Source organism: Eurosta solidaginis, chromosome 2 (genome assembly GCF_040869045.1).
Source record: "Eurosta solidaginis isolate ZX-2024a chromosome 2, ASM4086904v1, whole genome shotgun sequence".
NCBI classification, from domain to species: Eukaryota; Metazoa; Arthropoda; class Insecta; order Diptera; family Tephritidae; genus Eurosta; species Eurosta solidaginis.
Window position 1 is genome coordinate 22,030,659 of NC_090320.1, and position 16,340 is coordinate 22,046,998.

Sequence of the window (16,340 nt, forward strand, 5' to 3'; positions counted from 1 at the left end):
TAGAAACTCGCCACTATGTGCAGTTTACTCCATTTGATCGCGACATCGGCCTCAGGGACAATGTTCTGAAACTTTCTGGTCAGGCGCTGCAAATTTGGAAATCATCAGCATCTACATTCCTCCTGTTACCTGCGTTCTGCACGATAAACGGGGACGCCTCCACACGTATAGCAGGAAATTGTCATAGCTCGCTGGACATATCTATCGTAAAGACTTGTAAACTGCGTCAACTGTCAGCCGATAGTAACATTAGCACCCATATTCCTCTCTTCTGAGCGATTAACCGCATTCATCACATCACAAATATACCTTTCTCTGCCCTCCCAATCCCAATTGATTTAATGCATCGATCCCTGCGCCCTCATATCGCAATATAATTTTCCTTATGTTACACTTTTAAGAAGCTCTCAACTGTTTCAAATTTTTTCAGGTATCTTACTTACAGGGAACTTGATCACAAGCTTCAGTTGGTTTTAAATTATTCAAATATCTCAAAAGGAGTTCTAAGCCTAGCCATGCCGGGTTCCCAAATTCTAACACAGCTGCAAATTACTACAAAATCAATTCTGAATTGCTTATCGGTAAGTCAAAAAAATATAGATTATAAATTTAACGCATATTTTCTAAACATGTAAATTGATCTATGCGTCCTCTACCTAATTTACTTCTACTTCGTCAACATTTAAAAATCTATGTAAAATTGTTTAAAATAATCATTGTTTTATTTAAAACCAACAAGCTACACGCAAACATATCCGTATCAACTGAAAAGTCTGGTTACTGGTGCGGATACGTAAGTTTTTTTTTTTTGGTACACGCCGCGCTATCTTTATATCTGCGTAAAGCTCTTACAACTCATCATTATACCTCCATCGACACTCGCTGTAGGTACCTCGCACAGCACTATAAACCTTCCGGCGAACTTTACCTCAGAAAACTCCAAGAGCCATCTCATCTTATCTGGACACCGTCCATGATGCTAGCCATACATCAGGAAAGGTATGATGAGCAACTTGTAGAGCGTTGTTTTTGTTCGTCCTTTCAATTGCCTACTCAGTCCAAAGTAGTAATTATTGGCAAGAATTATTCTCCGTTTAATTTCTAAGCTGACATTCGTTTTGCTGTTAATGCTGGTCCAATAGTCACCTATGCTTCTCTAGTTTGGTGGCAGAAGGCCAGGCAAAGAAAGGCAACGGCTAAACTAAGCAAACTGCATCGATTAGTGTGCGTTGGCATAACGGGTGCAATGAGAACCGCCCCTGCTGGCGTACTTAGTGATTTAGTGGGAATACCTCCCTTCCCTATTATGATAGAGAAAGAGGCAGCACTAGGTGCACTAAGACTTCCAAATATTTCTGAGTTGAAGGAAGGAAATATGAGAGGGCATATGAAAGTAATAAGAAAATTCATAGGAAATCCCTCATTACAACTGCGTGACGTAATGTCCTATAAGCTCAGAATCTCACGGAACTTTGAAATGTCCATTGTGGACAGGACCCACTGGGAAATAGGGAATCCTTATAACTACCCTGACTCAGAGGTCTGGTACACGGATTCATCGAAATTCGATGACGGAAGAACGGGATATGGCATCTATGGGCCAAACTTCAAAAAACTGATACCAATGGGATGTTACCCCACCATATTTCAGGCAGAAATTCATGCAATAGAGGTCTGTGGTATAGAATGTCTGCGGAAAGGCTCAACATCGAAGAGCATCTACATTATGTCGGACAGCCAGGCGGCACTGCATGCCTTGCAATCCTACGCAACTACATCTAAGCTAGTGAATTAATGCACTGAAATCCTTAATGCCCTGAGAGCCAAAAACAAGGTTTTTTTGGGATGGGTTCCCGGACATCAGAGCCCTTTTGTGCACTCACAAAAGCACACAACAGGGAAACTATAAGTAACTGGATTGATTGCCCAGGGCAAAAGCAGGCCAAACTGTTTATAATTCCGGCAACGAAAATATCAGCCAAACTCATTAACCTAAGCAGGGAGAACCTAAGAACTCTTACTGGGTACTACACGGGACACTGCGGCCTACGATATGACCTAAGTAAATTAAATCTCTCTGATACCCAAATTTGTCGTTTCTATGAGCTGGATGATGAAACGCCGGTTCACATTCTCTGCGAATGCGTCGCTATAGCTAGGCAGAGACTATACCATCTAGGTGGTGGGGCTTTTAATCCCTATGTGATATGGAGTAAAAAGCCTGAAGAGGTACTTAGATACATCAAGAGCCTCCAGAAACAAAAATTTAGGCTGAAATGTCTTGCACAATAGATCTGCACAAAGGTCGCAGTGCTTCCAGACCTATTAATAATAATAATAATAATAATAATAATAATGCTGGTCCCCAAATAGAAGTAGTCCTTCACAGTCTTGAATCAAGAGTGACGTGGCTGCAAAGGTGCGAATTCCTCGATTCTTCCTTGGATGACAACAAATACTTCGTCTTGTGCTAGTTTACCGCAAGACCCAGTTTTTGTGCCTCTTTATCTACACTAGAGAAGTCTCACAACGCGTTTGTTCAGGCTAATAATATCAAAATCATCAGCATACGCCAGTGATTGTACGCTCTTATGATGTTGTTGTTGTTGTTGTACCGATAAGGATACTCCCCGAAGGTCTTGGGGAGTGTTATCGAGTTGATGGTCCTTTGCCGGATGCAGATCCGGTACGTTGCGTTACCAAGCCCGACCATCTCGGGCACGATTTGTTATGACCACATGCGAACTTCTAGGCCATAACGCCCTCGCACCCCCTAGATCCATGAGGAGTTCGTGGTCGCCAGAGCCTCGGCTGTTAATGAAACAGGATTCGCCACGGATAGGTGAGGTTGACAATTGGGTTTGGAGAAGCTATGTACTGCGCTGGCAACCTTAAAGGGCTCCACTACACAAACCCCTTGAATCCGGTATTTTAGTCGCCTCTTACGACAGACACACCTACCGCGGGTATATTCTAACCCCCTAACCCGCTGGGGCTAGAGTTATCTTCAGAGGCTACTTTAAAGTCGACAAAGATGGCGAGTATCGATGCTCTTATCGTGAATCTTCTCGAGGATCTGGCGCATCGTGAATATCTCATCGATGGTAGATTGACCAGGCTTCAGTCTTTCGCATAGTACATTAGATAGAACCTTTCCTGTGCATTGGGCAGAGCACATGCTATAAGGTTCAAAATTGTCAAAAAATCGTCCTACACAGTTCCACCCTAATATAGGAATGAATGAGGCGTCACCTTCAAGTATTGGTTTCATTTCATAATGAATTATGCATTTCGCATGCTCCGTCGTTGTTTCTTGTGCTTACCTCCTTCTACATAAATACAATACTTAAAAACCATGTCAGCTTCTCTTTCACTCTCCCTCTTCAACATGCATCTAAGATTTCTGTTTCCAATCTAGCGCTACCACGCGCCTGTCAATGCATCATCGTTCAAATGTGTTAGATAGCGAGAAAGAATGAAATTTTCCAGGCGCACAATGGAACACCTAGCATTATAATAACAAACGCGATGGGACACACACCAAAATGAATGAATATTAGAGTGGGCCGAAATATATATTTTTTTCCTTTTGGTTTATTTAAAATATTGTTCAGGACAAATAAAAAGATAGCCCGTAAATATTTCAGCAGAGTGGGTGGGACTTCGGAGTACACTAGAAATCTTTGTTTGTTTAGGTTAAAAAAGCATGCCAAAAGGGCGCCAAAAAATCGGAGTCGTGTTGTTTAAGGATGTGGACATCGGCAGAGAAAGTGTTGCTCTTCCTCGTTATCCTGACAGCTTCTGCAGAGAAGCTTGTTGGTATGCGCCAGGGTCGGAGCATTAGTGCAATAGCGCAATGAACTGTCCATTTCGGAACCTTTCTGGCCATAACATCTGCAAAGACGCTTCCTTTCAGTATCGCTGTACCCTGGGACCTTGCAAAAGGAAACAATTAGATATCTTAATTACGTTGGATTCGAATGCTTTAAGGCAGCCAGGCCTTGACATCTGGCACCAAACTATTCTGGAGCAGTCTGCAGACCTCCGCTTGGAAGACACTGCATGAGCCAGGAGGTAGGTGCGTTTGATTTACCTGCAGATGTTTTGAGTACCCCAGCTCCAGTTCCCTTTTCAATTTTTGTGCCGTCTGTATAGGCCACTGTCTAGGTCTTCCTACCATTCCTACCGTGAAGGCTATATAATATTCTGCACCCCACTCTAATGTATAAACACATATAAATTTTTAGTATACTCAGAAGTCCCACCCACTCTGCTAAGCATTACGTATGAAAGTGTGTATGTGTAAATCAGAATGCAGCACATTGTACCCAGTCGCTATTTAGCCTAATGAAATTGTGAAATGTGCGTAGAATTTTGATTTTCAACCCCGTCCAACCCCATCCAATCAACTAAGCCAGCAGCGAACTAAGCATTTCGTCAGTCGTCAGGTGCACATACAGTCACAAACCTTTCTAAATTGGTATATCGTGCAAGACGTTCGTCTTCTCATGAAGCCCAAATCACAAGGGATTCATCTTGTTTGCGCGTATTGTGTACATAACCATGTTTGAAATGGCACGAGCTCAGCGAGCGTCAGCCGGTTTAATACCAAAATGCTTGCAAATCAATTTAATGCCAGTCATTTACTTGCTATGCAAGAAATTTGAAATTTCATCAAAAATCTGCACGACCGTGACATGGGCACCTGCCACCACTACTATTAAGCGCGCACACCCACACACAATGCCCAGCGCACTGTGGGGCAGTTTATTCAATTTTTTTTTTAAAGTAGCGTGAATTGTCACTTTAAGGTAAAGTTCATGTCAACTAAATTCATAGTCTTTCAAAAGTATTATAAAAAAGCCATGGGTGGTTGATGAACTAAAAATTAACTCTGAAACTTTAAGTATTAGTCTTTCAACGGACATCATAAGCGAGAACAGCACAAGAAATTGGTACGATTATGTTGTTTTCAATAATTTTTACATTCGTAGAAGCCAATGAGCTTTAAGATATGACAAAACGCAGGTTAAGCATAAAACATATCGAGATCTAATGGCAACTTTAGTGTTTAAAATAAAATTTTAGATCAGAAGGTATTCAAGGTTCCACGCGTTGTTTTCACGGGGAAAAAATCAAAGAAAGACAGTAGGGAATATCGCACCTCTTGTATAATTGGTAAGGTAAGGTTGAATTGTCTGGTCCGTGTGAAACTTACATAGACTAAACGAGTCCATATTGTTACAAGAATATGTTTTACGACCAAAGGGCAAACGCTCAATTAGATACCAGGATCCACGTTATAAAATATTTCCATCCTCTTGGCAAATACTAGAAGTTTTATAGGACCTAGCTAAATAGCTGGCTCAAGATCTAGCAACTCAGCCGCCACCAGTAACTGGAGCCTTGACTTCAGGAGCAAAGGATATGAACAAAGAGTGTGCCCGGTCGTTTTCTCCTCCAACCCTCATTTCTACATCTGCTAACACTGAGAAGGCTTAATTTAAGAACATGTGACTTCAGAAGAAAAATCCTTCATGAGCCCACATCCCCCTCTTTTCAATGATAAGAGTAACTTTGTCCAAGATTGTAAATACCACGCATTCCTGCTTGGTCGATCGGTTGCAACTCTCGCCTTTATTTAGTCTCTCCCAATTTGACTTGAACGTTTACTGTACAAGCGTCAATCTATGCGCCTTGTTTTTCCAGCTCAGATGCTTTTTCATTTCTATCTATTTCCATATTCCGTGGGACCCAACATAGATATCTTCTTCTCCCTATCTCGAGTATTTCCAGGAATTGCTTACTTTCCAACACAGTTTTAGATGATGTGCTATAAGAGATTATACCCTTAACATCTGCATGACTATAAACGCAAGAATTGACGCGGGTGCAGTGTAAGCTATTTTTCTCCAGTATTTCTACTGCCCTTTACCCGTGACACTATTTCCGCCGGAAAAATGCTACAGTGATCTGGCAGCTTGTAGAATTTGTTTCATCGGTATACACGTGTATTGCTTCGTCTGCATTTGAGCACCCGTGCGCCAACCATCCACCTCTATTTTGGCTCTAAGAGACCCATCAAATCGCAGGTAGGAAACTAGGTAGTTACGCCTGCAATATTTGATGGCGCTACTACTTTGACCGTATGATCTGCTCCCGTAATACTAAGTATTAATAGCCCACATACCCTCTCTAATTTTTTGAGGTAGGTTCGTTTGTGTGGATTTCATAGTGTAGGATAGGCTTTACAATCGGTGTAAACAACATGTTATGTTGTAGATAATAGTTTTTCAACCATGTTGAACTTTATAAACGCATCTTTCAGCCTCCCAAAGGTTTTGAGCAGAAATGATTTTAAGCTAATGGGTCTGTAGGCTTTGGGAATATTAGCATTACCATGCTGTTAGTAAATAATCACAATAAAAACATCAAGCACCCACACTTATGTATATGTAAACATTAAAGCAAGCAGCACTTACGACGACGACGAATATTCCACACACATAACCAGCAGTTTAAAGCAAAGAAATTATCTCACATATACATATGCAGTCATCAGCTAACATGCACACGCATAAAGCTAAATAACCAAGATGCGATACAATTGTTCCATGTTCGTGCAAAGTCTAGACCTTAGGAGAAATATGAGAACGAGAGAAACAGAGACTATAAAAGCAGCGCAATCTGAGGAATAACTAATCATTTTGATTTAAACACGCTTTTCTGAAGTACGTGATAGTGAAGTATAATTGTACTACTCCCAAAGTAAGCTAAATAAAGACCATTTTGCAATTATGAATATTGGAGTTATCCAAAGCTTGGGTGCCTGATTCAATCCTATGCATTGAACTTTTAGACAAATATCTTCAAAATATCCCATAGTGCGGCGCTGCCTTTGCATGACTGCGCAAAAAAAGGTTTGCTTCCATATGTTAAGTAGTGGCCTATATTGTTTTAGCATTTTTTCTTTTTTGCATCAAATTTTCGAAAGACATTTAGATGTAAATTTGTTTTGTGTGCGAGTTGCATGCGTATGAGCTACGTCGCAAGCTTGATGTGATGAGATGCCCCACGGTCTTTTCCAAAACTCTTGTTGATCGGTAGCCATTGTGAGCGCTGGCTGATGAACTGACGACGTTTCAGACGCGGTTTGTGCATTGGTTTTTTTCTGTTTTTTCTCGCAATAAAATTAAAATGCTGGAGCATAGAAAAAGCTAATTATGATAAAATTTTATGTTATTACCCGCTCGGCAAAATGAATGGCAGCAAACACGTCAAAAATGGCAAATGGTGTTTTTGGTGAATGCTGAATGTTGAATGGCTAACAATAAACGAAGAATTACGAATATAGAATTGTTAAATGTTGAGTGTGGCATTTTGAATGTTGTTGTTATGTTTTTGAATGTGGCAGAAAATTCAGTTGGGACAAATAAACATTTGACAGCCATTGGCATTACTAATGCTATCCCAAGCCAATACATCCTGTTGTTCCTGCAGTCATACATACATACATCGATCCATTGAACCATGCAACAATTCAGCAGCTCATTCAACTTATGGTTAATCCATTCATTTAACGACACTCAAATATACCAAGGATGACTTGCATACTTATTTTTTATTGTTGATTCAATTCACATATGATTTGAATAAATACATACACACTAGGGCGGGTCAAATTGTATGGAAAAAAAAACTTCAGGTACACATCATGTTTCTGAATCTATGGGTCATACTGAGTAATATTGTCCATGGGACCATAGGTCTGAAATGAATTTCGAGCCTCCCTAATTTTGTTAGAAAATTTTATATCCCAATCCGAATAGCGGCTCTCACAAATAAAATACATGAAAATAAATAAATTTCAAATTCGGATTGGGATATAAAATTTTCTAACAAAATTAGTGAGGCTCGAAATTCATATCAGACCTATGGTCCCATGGACAATATTACTCAGTATGGCCCATAGATTCAGAAACTGGATATGCACCTGAAGTTTTTTTTCCCATACAATTTGACCCGTCCTAATACACATATATGCTCTTACATCTACATATATGGTGATAGGACATTTGGGATTGATGAAAAATCTCATTCAATATTATTCATGAAGAAAAGAGAAAAAATCTCATAAATGTTGAAAAATAAACTTGAGACCCTCAAAAGGTTAGCAAATTTTAAAAATGTTAGAAATTTAAATCAACCCAATTAAACCCGATAGTTCGCTTAAGCTGCAGTCGCGTCATTGATAGTGAGGCTGCGATTAGGGCAATAATCTCATACAGTACTTCATCAAGAAGTTTTCTGGAATGCAAAGGAGAATTGGAAAAACTTTGCTTAAGCTGGACAATACATCTTTACTGAGTTCCCGTACATAAAGGGATAGAAGGTAACGAAAAAGCCAATGAGTTAACTAAGGAGGGCGCAACATTCGCTGAGTCGACGACAGACTTCCCGAGCCGCTTGGGAGAAAACAAAAGGAGACAGGAGTTGCATATGATCCATCAAGCAGGAAAGGCGTGGACAAAAACGCGGGGCTGCAAAATTTATAAGATCATGTGCAAAGCCTACGATATTAGACGCACAAAATGGCTCATATCACTGAAGAGCGAAGACTTAAGGCTTACGATGGGCATACTGTATGGACACTGCCTTCTGGCGTCACATGCTTATAAATTAGGCCTCGTCAGTAACAGCAAGTGCAGGAGGTGTGAGCTGCAGGAAGAAACGGTTGAGCACGTTCTGTGTTCGTGTCCTGCGCTCGCCAAGTCAAGGCTCTAGCTATTAGAGGCGGAAGAGTTGCCAGATCTCGAGGCAGCAATTAAGCTGGGTCCTAGAAAGCTGTTAGTATTTTCCAAGAGGACGAAGCTATTCTATAACATATGTCCCGGCACCTGATTGAAGTTCTTTCGTTTGGTCGTCAAACAAATTCTGGTAACACTATGGACACATTCAGCCTATGTGAAGTCTTTATTGACCGGCCAGTTCAACCTAACCTAAACCCGATTGTTCGCAACGTTCTTAGTTATGTATCTGAGGTGGCTTAATTTAGGTTAAGTTGAATTACTCCGTACTCCGGCAAATGAGTGAATACAACGTGCAGGGAAACGTGCTCGATTGTTTCCACCTCCAACTCACAATTCATACATCTGCTATCGCTGACAAAGCTAAGTTTAAAAGCATGTGTCGCCAGTTGGCAGTATCCAGTCAGAATACCCATAATGAACCCAAAATCTTTTCTTTTCAATGATAAGAATAACTTTGTTGTAAGACCTACACACGATCTTCGACACTTTGCAGCCATGTGCTTGGTTCCATGCATTTCTTGCTGGGTCGATCATATGCAGCTCTGTCCTTCTTTTGAGAGACCTTAGGTTAGGTTAGGTGCTAGCTGCCCTGGTAGGGAAAGCTCTATTTGATAGCGTGAAAGTCTGTTGTGATACCACATTCGTCATTACAGTGACGTAAGATATAGCTACTTAGAGAATAGCTTCGAATGAGACCGAACTCAACTTTGGACAAATCCTTCGGAGATCCAAGTGAGCCGCGACTTAAATACCTAGTTCTGACAAACGCTGGGCAATCGACCATAAAGTGACTCGATGATTCCACTTCAGCATTCTCCATACAGCTGCAGCAGCATGCGGTTTCTAGTATATTGAGACGTACCTCATGAATTCACATTGGAGAGTGTCTTGTCAAATCCTCAAATGATCTTTGATATATGTACCTTAGTGAATTCAATCATTTCATCAGACCTCCTGCCATAACCTTCCCGCCAGACAGATCTTGCCACCCTGCAAGAGGTGGTGTCCGCCCAACGCGCCCAAGCGGACCACAGGTAGCCAGCGTAATCCCCGAAATCCCTACAGCCATCTTTATCCGGTTTAATTGTACCGATGCGAGCTAAGAGATCCGCTTGACAGACCTTGGTTATTTTCAAATTGTTGGTGCGAAATTAAATTATAAGTAGCACCGGCAGCCGTGCGAATAATCATCAAGGAACTATTTTACTTTCTTTTCTGCATGCATTTCTTTTGTAGAACAAAGGCCTCTTTATCATAGCTGTGCACATTGGAACAAAAAACTTTTATAGTCCAAAAAAGTAAGTTCATATATATGATTGTTGTTGCTGCACTTCGTTTGCTGCTGGCTCAAATACACATTTCTCAATGTCAACAAAGTGACTACAAAGTTGAATTAAAAAATTTTGTCATTGTTGTCTTTGTCGTGATGATTAATGCCATGTTTAAGCTTTTCATGTGATGTTAACAAATCGCCAATAAAACAAAAATATTTTAACAAAAAAACGAATAACAACAACATCGACGACAGGCAGTGGCTCGCACACAATATTAATTGATCTTATTGAGTTTTGTTATAATTTTTAGTATCGCATTAATTTCTCAAAAATTAAATTGAAACAAAGAAGAAGAAAAATACGTATTTAATCAAATTAAAAAATACATTTAAGAAAGAAATATAGAAAAAAATCAACTCAAAAATTTAAATAAAATATTTGCAAATTTTGCGCTCTAATTCACTCCGTCACTGAAAGAAAAAGGCTTGTAAAATCAACCGAATTACTAGTCAATTTAACAGATATTTCTGTCAATTTTTATTCTTGTTGTTATTGTTGTAGCAGTGCTTCGCCCCATATAGATGCGGCCACTCACAAATTGCCATAAATATTGTAACGAATTCTGGGGAATTCCGATTATTTGTACACCTTCTGCTAACGTTGGAATCGCTGAACTGTCGAATAAATAACTCCAATATTTATTATTGCCAAAGGGCCCTTATTAGACTACTTTTGGAGTAGGACAATTATACTTCACAATCACGTACTTCAGAAAAGCGTGTTTAAATCAAAACTGATTCGTCATTCCTCAGGTTGCGCTGCTTTTATACTCTCGGTTTTCCGTTTACCCATTTCTCCTAAGGACTAGTCATTTCGCGAACAGCTCGAGAACAATTGTATCTCATGCTTGGTTATTAGCTACTATATACACGTATATTTGTAGTTTATGTTTTTCTTATAGCCATATGCGTGTGTATGTGTGAGTAACTACTTCGGCTGATGACTACATCTGTGTGTGTGATATATCTCTTCGTTGCCTTGTACATAAGTGTTGCTAGCTATAATGTGTATATGTACATAAGAGTGGCTGCTTCATGTTTTTGTTGTTGTGATTATTCACTAACTCCACAATATCCCTAATGGGAGTCCGAGCAAACTTGCATTTTCAAGAGATGTGGACCAGAGGAAAAGCACTGTTAGGGGCGTTGGTTCCACAATGTAATTGAAAAGATTGTTAGTGTCATGCAGGGACACGTTAAAAGCAGGACATAATGTATGTCGGGGTTGATTCTGGATAGGTAAGAGTTTAATCTATTACAGTGTCCAGAGAAAAGTTGAGCTAGAGTGACGCGCATCTCCCTGGGGAGGATGCTTTCATCTTCTACAAGTGCAGGGTATTTGAGTTTAAGAACGGGATTTACCAGGCAATTCCTGGCATAAGAAAAGAACCCGCATCAGTTATGAGAGCGGTGTTTTGACAGGCCTGAGCATTTCTTTATCTTTGCACCAAGTGCTGCCGGCTAGCGACTTGAGGACTTTGTTACTGCTCTGGATTTTAGGTACGATTGCATGCTGTTGTTGTTGCAGGGCTTCGCCCCATCCAATAGGTGCGACCACTCATAAATTGTCAAAAATATTGCAACGAGTTCTGGGGAATTCCGATTATTTATACACCTTCTCCTAACGTTCGAATCGCTGAACTGTGGAATAAATAACTTCAATATTTATTATTGCTAAAGGGTCTTTATTAGACTACTTTGGGAGTAGATCCTGATCGAGCGTCACACCCAGTGTTTTTGGATGTGAGACAGTCGCATAATGACATCGCCGTGAATTTCCAATATGGTCGACATTTGCCATGTCCATGTTGTAAATAAGGTCGCCGCGGATTTGGTCGGTGACAATGTCAGATTTCACAATGTGAAAGAATTGGAAAGATTAGGAAGATAATAGTTGATTTTATAGCATAGTTCATCGATGGAAGGACCAGGACCTGTTGCCATTTTTGTGCAGTCATCGGCGTAGGACACAACGGTAACTCCTTTTGGTGGGGAAGGGGTCTACGATATGTAAAAGTTAAACAAAATTGGGGATAGGACACCACCCTGTGGCACCACTTGTTTAATTCTTCTCGGCTTAGATATTACGTTCATGAGCTGCACCGATGTCTGTGGACCACACAGATAATTTGCAGTCTACCTTTTGAGACTGGGTCCTGCAGTTATGTGCAGTGGTTGACTGCATGAAAGACTTTTGTTAAGTTAAGCGCTACAAGTACTGTTCTATGGTGGGATTCTTGATTCAGTCCACAATTTATCTATGCGTTGATGGCGTTTATAGCGGTGACGGTTCGCGCGTTTGCGTTAAAGTATGGAAGCAGGAAGGCTTCAAGTGTCATGGCTACTGGCGATAGGAGAGATATTGGCCGATAGTGGTCTCCTGCATTAGCTGGTTTACTAGAATTTAGTAGCGGTTCCACCCTCGGCATATTCAATTTTTCAGGTATGACGAAAGTGGACAGAAACAACAAGTTGAAGGATTTTAGACATTAGCATGACAACAAGTTCGAGGATTTGAGGCTTTAGCATGACAATCCTGTGCGGGCCTACTTCCTTGGATGGTTTTGCATGTTAAATGGCTTCTTCAACCATTAATAGGGGACGCGCTGAGTTTATGCTTTTCAGCGCATCTGTTGGCCCGCCATCTAGTTTTGTCAAACGAGGAATGCTTTTCATATTGCTGGCATGGCGATGGATATTTTTTCATTGTGGTTAGGCGAGTTTGAATTTGAACTTTACGGTTGGCCAAAGTCTACCTATACCGGCAGAGAAGTTGCATTTCTTTAGGTATTCCTCCCATTTCTCCCGCTTGTTGTGTTTGTCTACAAGCTGTCTGATACGCAGGTTTATGTCCCAAATCTGAGGGTCGCCCGGGGTCTTACTGTCTTACAAAAACACGTTCTCTCGCTTAAGTTACGGCCTCCGTTGGAAATGTTGACAGATTTCAGCAATTCTTCTAGCGTTAAAGAAACGCGCAGACACGGTTTCAATGACCTTGTGGAAAAGCACGTTCCCCTTGACGGACAACTGTCGGGATTGGAAGGGCAGCGAAAAGATAATACGTGTGTATTTTTATATTCCTTTCACTTTCTTTTTTTTTTTTTAAATTGATGAAAGTGCGTTTTTCAGATATTCTGAATTTGGCTGATCGTTCAAGGGAGAGGAGTGTCGGTAGGTGGTCGGATGCCAATGTTACCATCGGCTGCCAGCTGACGCAGTTTACAAGTGCTGCGCTTACGATGTAGATGTCCGTTGAGCTATGACAATTTCCTACAATTCGTGTGGGAGCTTCCGCATTTATTGTGCAGAACGCCGTGAGGGGTTCTGTAACCCCAAAACAAAGTAATGGGCGCCGTGAGCGTAAGTTTCTTTTTTAAAATTAGCAGATACATTTGCAAAAGGTTGACAGTTGCTCGTTGTTGAAATTACCAATGAAATCAGTTCTTTCGACAAAAAAATCAGTTAGGTTGATTGAAATCTGTAATTTTTACAGAATGTTGTTAACTTCAGATCAACAGTTTTTCTTCTGCTGAAATAACTAAACAAATTTGTTCTATTTACAAGAAACTCAATTGTATTAAGCACAATGCAATCAATTTTACTGAATTTTGATTTATTCAAGTACAACAAACCTGATTTGTTAATTTTACTAGCTTTATTTTTGCCGGTGTTTGAAAATAGAGACTTATTCATTAGTCAATATTTTATTATTTATTTTCATTTTTGTTTATTTGACCAGTTGATTGTTGCTTTTAATGGAATACAATCAATTCGCATATGTGAAATGTCAAAATGACTTATTAAAATTCCTGATCATTGATCGTGTTTGGATCGTAAAATGAAGGCGATCTTTTTACGCTTCAATATTTGCTTCTTCTTCCTTCTCCTAATCTCAATTAGCCATCAATAACAATAAAGTTAATTATTTATATTTTTATAGCTTTTTTATTCCACAATTATCACAAGCGGATTAGTCGTTCATCGATCGAGTAATGGTATTTTAATGGCTAAAATTGCTCATGGCACATAAATCATAATTGTAACAACAACAACACTAACTGTGAGTGGGTGTCAAAAATGAGCCATCTACAGTGCGCGTTATGAGAGTGTGAAAAAAAACCAAAAAATTTTAGCCAAATATAAAAAATTGCTACTTCCCTCTTCTTTGACTGCATTGAACATATCTTTGTTTATCCTATTAATCTGGATTAAACATGACTAACCTTATATGAGTAGATTAACTTCTCGTTTGTCTTTTGATCCCAATATTATTTGTAGCTGCCATAAATCTATCATCTTTTTAATTTTTTTTATACTGTACTGTTTTCATGAAATATACATTTCGACAATACAAAATTATGATGGGTAGAATATTTTTTTGGAACAATGAAAAATTTGAAGTACTGGATTTTTAGTCCGAATTGCTTAAAGGTCAACAATCGATAATTAGCAACAAGAATCTCCACATCAGCACAGGAAAGTAATTTAGCTGATTTTCATATCGAGATATATCACGCGAGGATGTTCCAATATTGTAGCCCAAGCTAGAAAAAGCAGAAATTGGGGAGAGGGGAGGAGGGTGTCTGAAGCCGCAGTGATTACATCAAATCTATTGGTCCACGCTGGTCTTCAAAATATTCCGCCCGATATGCTTGGCTAGACCTTAACGCCGAATTCCTTTTGTTCTTAAGGTGTTTCTGCGGTAGCATCCGTTTTCGCTTAGCGCGGCATCTTTCCATATATATACCATTGCCTTTGCCCAGGAGGCCCCTTGATATTTGCTACATTTCCCAATCAAGGTACCCTGCAACCAGTTTCCACATATCCCAATCGACCATCGATCGGCCATCGAATTCATGTTTAAATATTTCGAAAATTCCATCCTTTATATCCTCCAGATTAGCAGGGACTTGATAATAGCCGTGTTTTTTTCACACGCGTATACGTTTACATTTGCGCGTGAAAAAAAAACCGCCTATCCTCGCTTAGATAATGCTTAGGAGACCCATCTAGCGGCAGTGGTTAAATAACTACAGCTACAGCACAGGGTGTACCGAAAATCGGAGACACAACCCTCTGATGGCCATAGGGTATAACATATAGCTGAATCAGCTGCGATGAATTGTGGACACACATAGAATACATAGAATTAGTGTAGAGGGTGAAACATATACACATATTTCAGTTATATCTGAGTATAATGCGTATTGAAATTTAATAGGACAAATTTTATGCGCAGCAATTTCAGAGGTGTATTTAAAGTTTGTCGCTTAGCAGTCCATATAAAGTTTAAGCGTAAACGTATATAGAAGTAAAAAAAAACACAGCTAACAAATGGTGTTACGCTGAAATGACAGCCCTCGGTCGTGTAAAATCATAAGGCGCTCCGGTACCGGCTGCCATCCAAAGCCCGGATGGGATTGCCATGCTGATGTTTAAAAACCTTGGTTGTGAGGGTTTAAAATATCTAGCGCTCAATTTCAACCTGTCACTGTCCATTTCGTCATACCTGCAAAATGGAAATTGGCGAGGGTGATAACGCTACTAAATTGTCCGATATCGCTCCTAAAGCCAGTAGCCAAGACACTTGGAGGCGTCCTGCTCACTGATTTCAGCGCAAACCTGCGACTTGCCAACGCCAGTATGGCTTCCGAAAATTACATAGCGCCACCACCGTGCTAACCGCCATCAACACACAAATAAATTGCGAACTGAATCAAACCCGCCCCCCCCCCCCCCCCCCCCCCCCCATAGAACAGTATGCGTTGCGATAGATTTGACAGAAGCTTTTGATACAGTCAATCACACCACGTTAGTGCAAGACATGGAACGGTCCACCCTTCCTCCCATTCAAAAAAAGTGGACTGCAAATTATCTGCGTGGTCGGCAGGCATCGGTGCAGTTCAGAAACATCACATCAAAGGAAACAAGAATGAAACAAGGGGGTACCTCAGAGTGGTGTCCTATGACCACTTTTGTTTAAGTTTCATATTTCGTAACCTTTTTTTCCCACCAGAAATAGTTACCATTTTATCTTACGCCGATGACTGAACATTAATGGAAACAGCCCATCCATTGATGAGCTATGCTATAAAATAAACAATGTGGCCAATATTTCTAGATTTTGCACCTCGCGATGAAATTCTCGGCGACTTTATTTACAACTGTCCTCGTTTTTGATAGGGTTTTTCAGTTTG

The 16,340-nt window shown here is 40.2% G+C and overlaps 1 protein-coding gene across 1 annotated transcript in view; it reads left to right on the forward strand.

The window, feature by feature from the left end:
- The first annotated feature begins 483 nt into the window (after nt 1–483).
- step (cytohesin steppke) overlaps nt 484–16,340 on the forward strand; it is a 464,613-nt gene continuing 448,756 nt past the window's right edge. Inside the window, exon 1 of the transcript XR_010949350.1 lies at nt 484–581. The gene's annotated coding sequence lies outside the window, so the exon portion shown is untranslated. The remainder of the gene's footprint in view (nt 582–16,340) is intronic.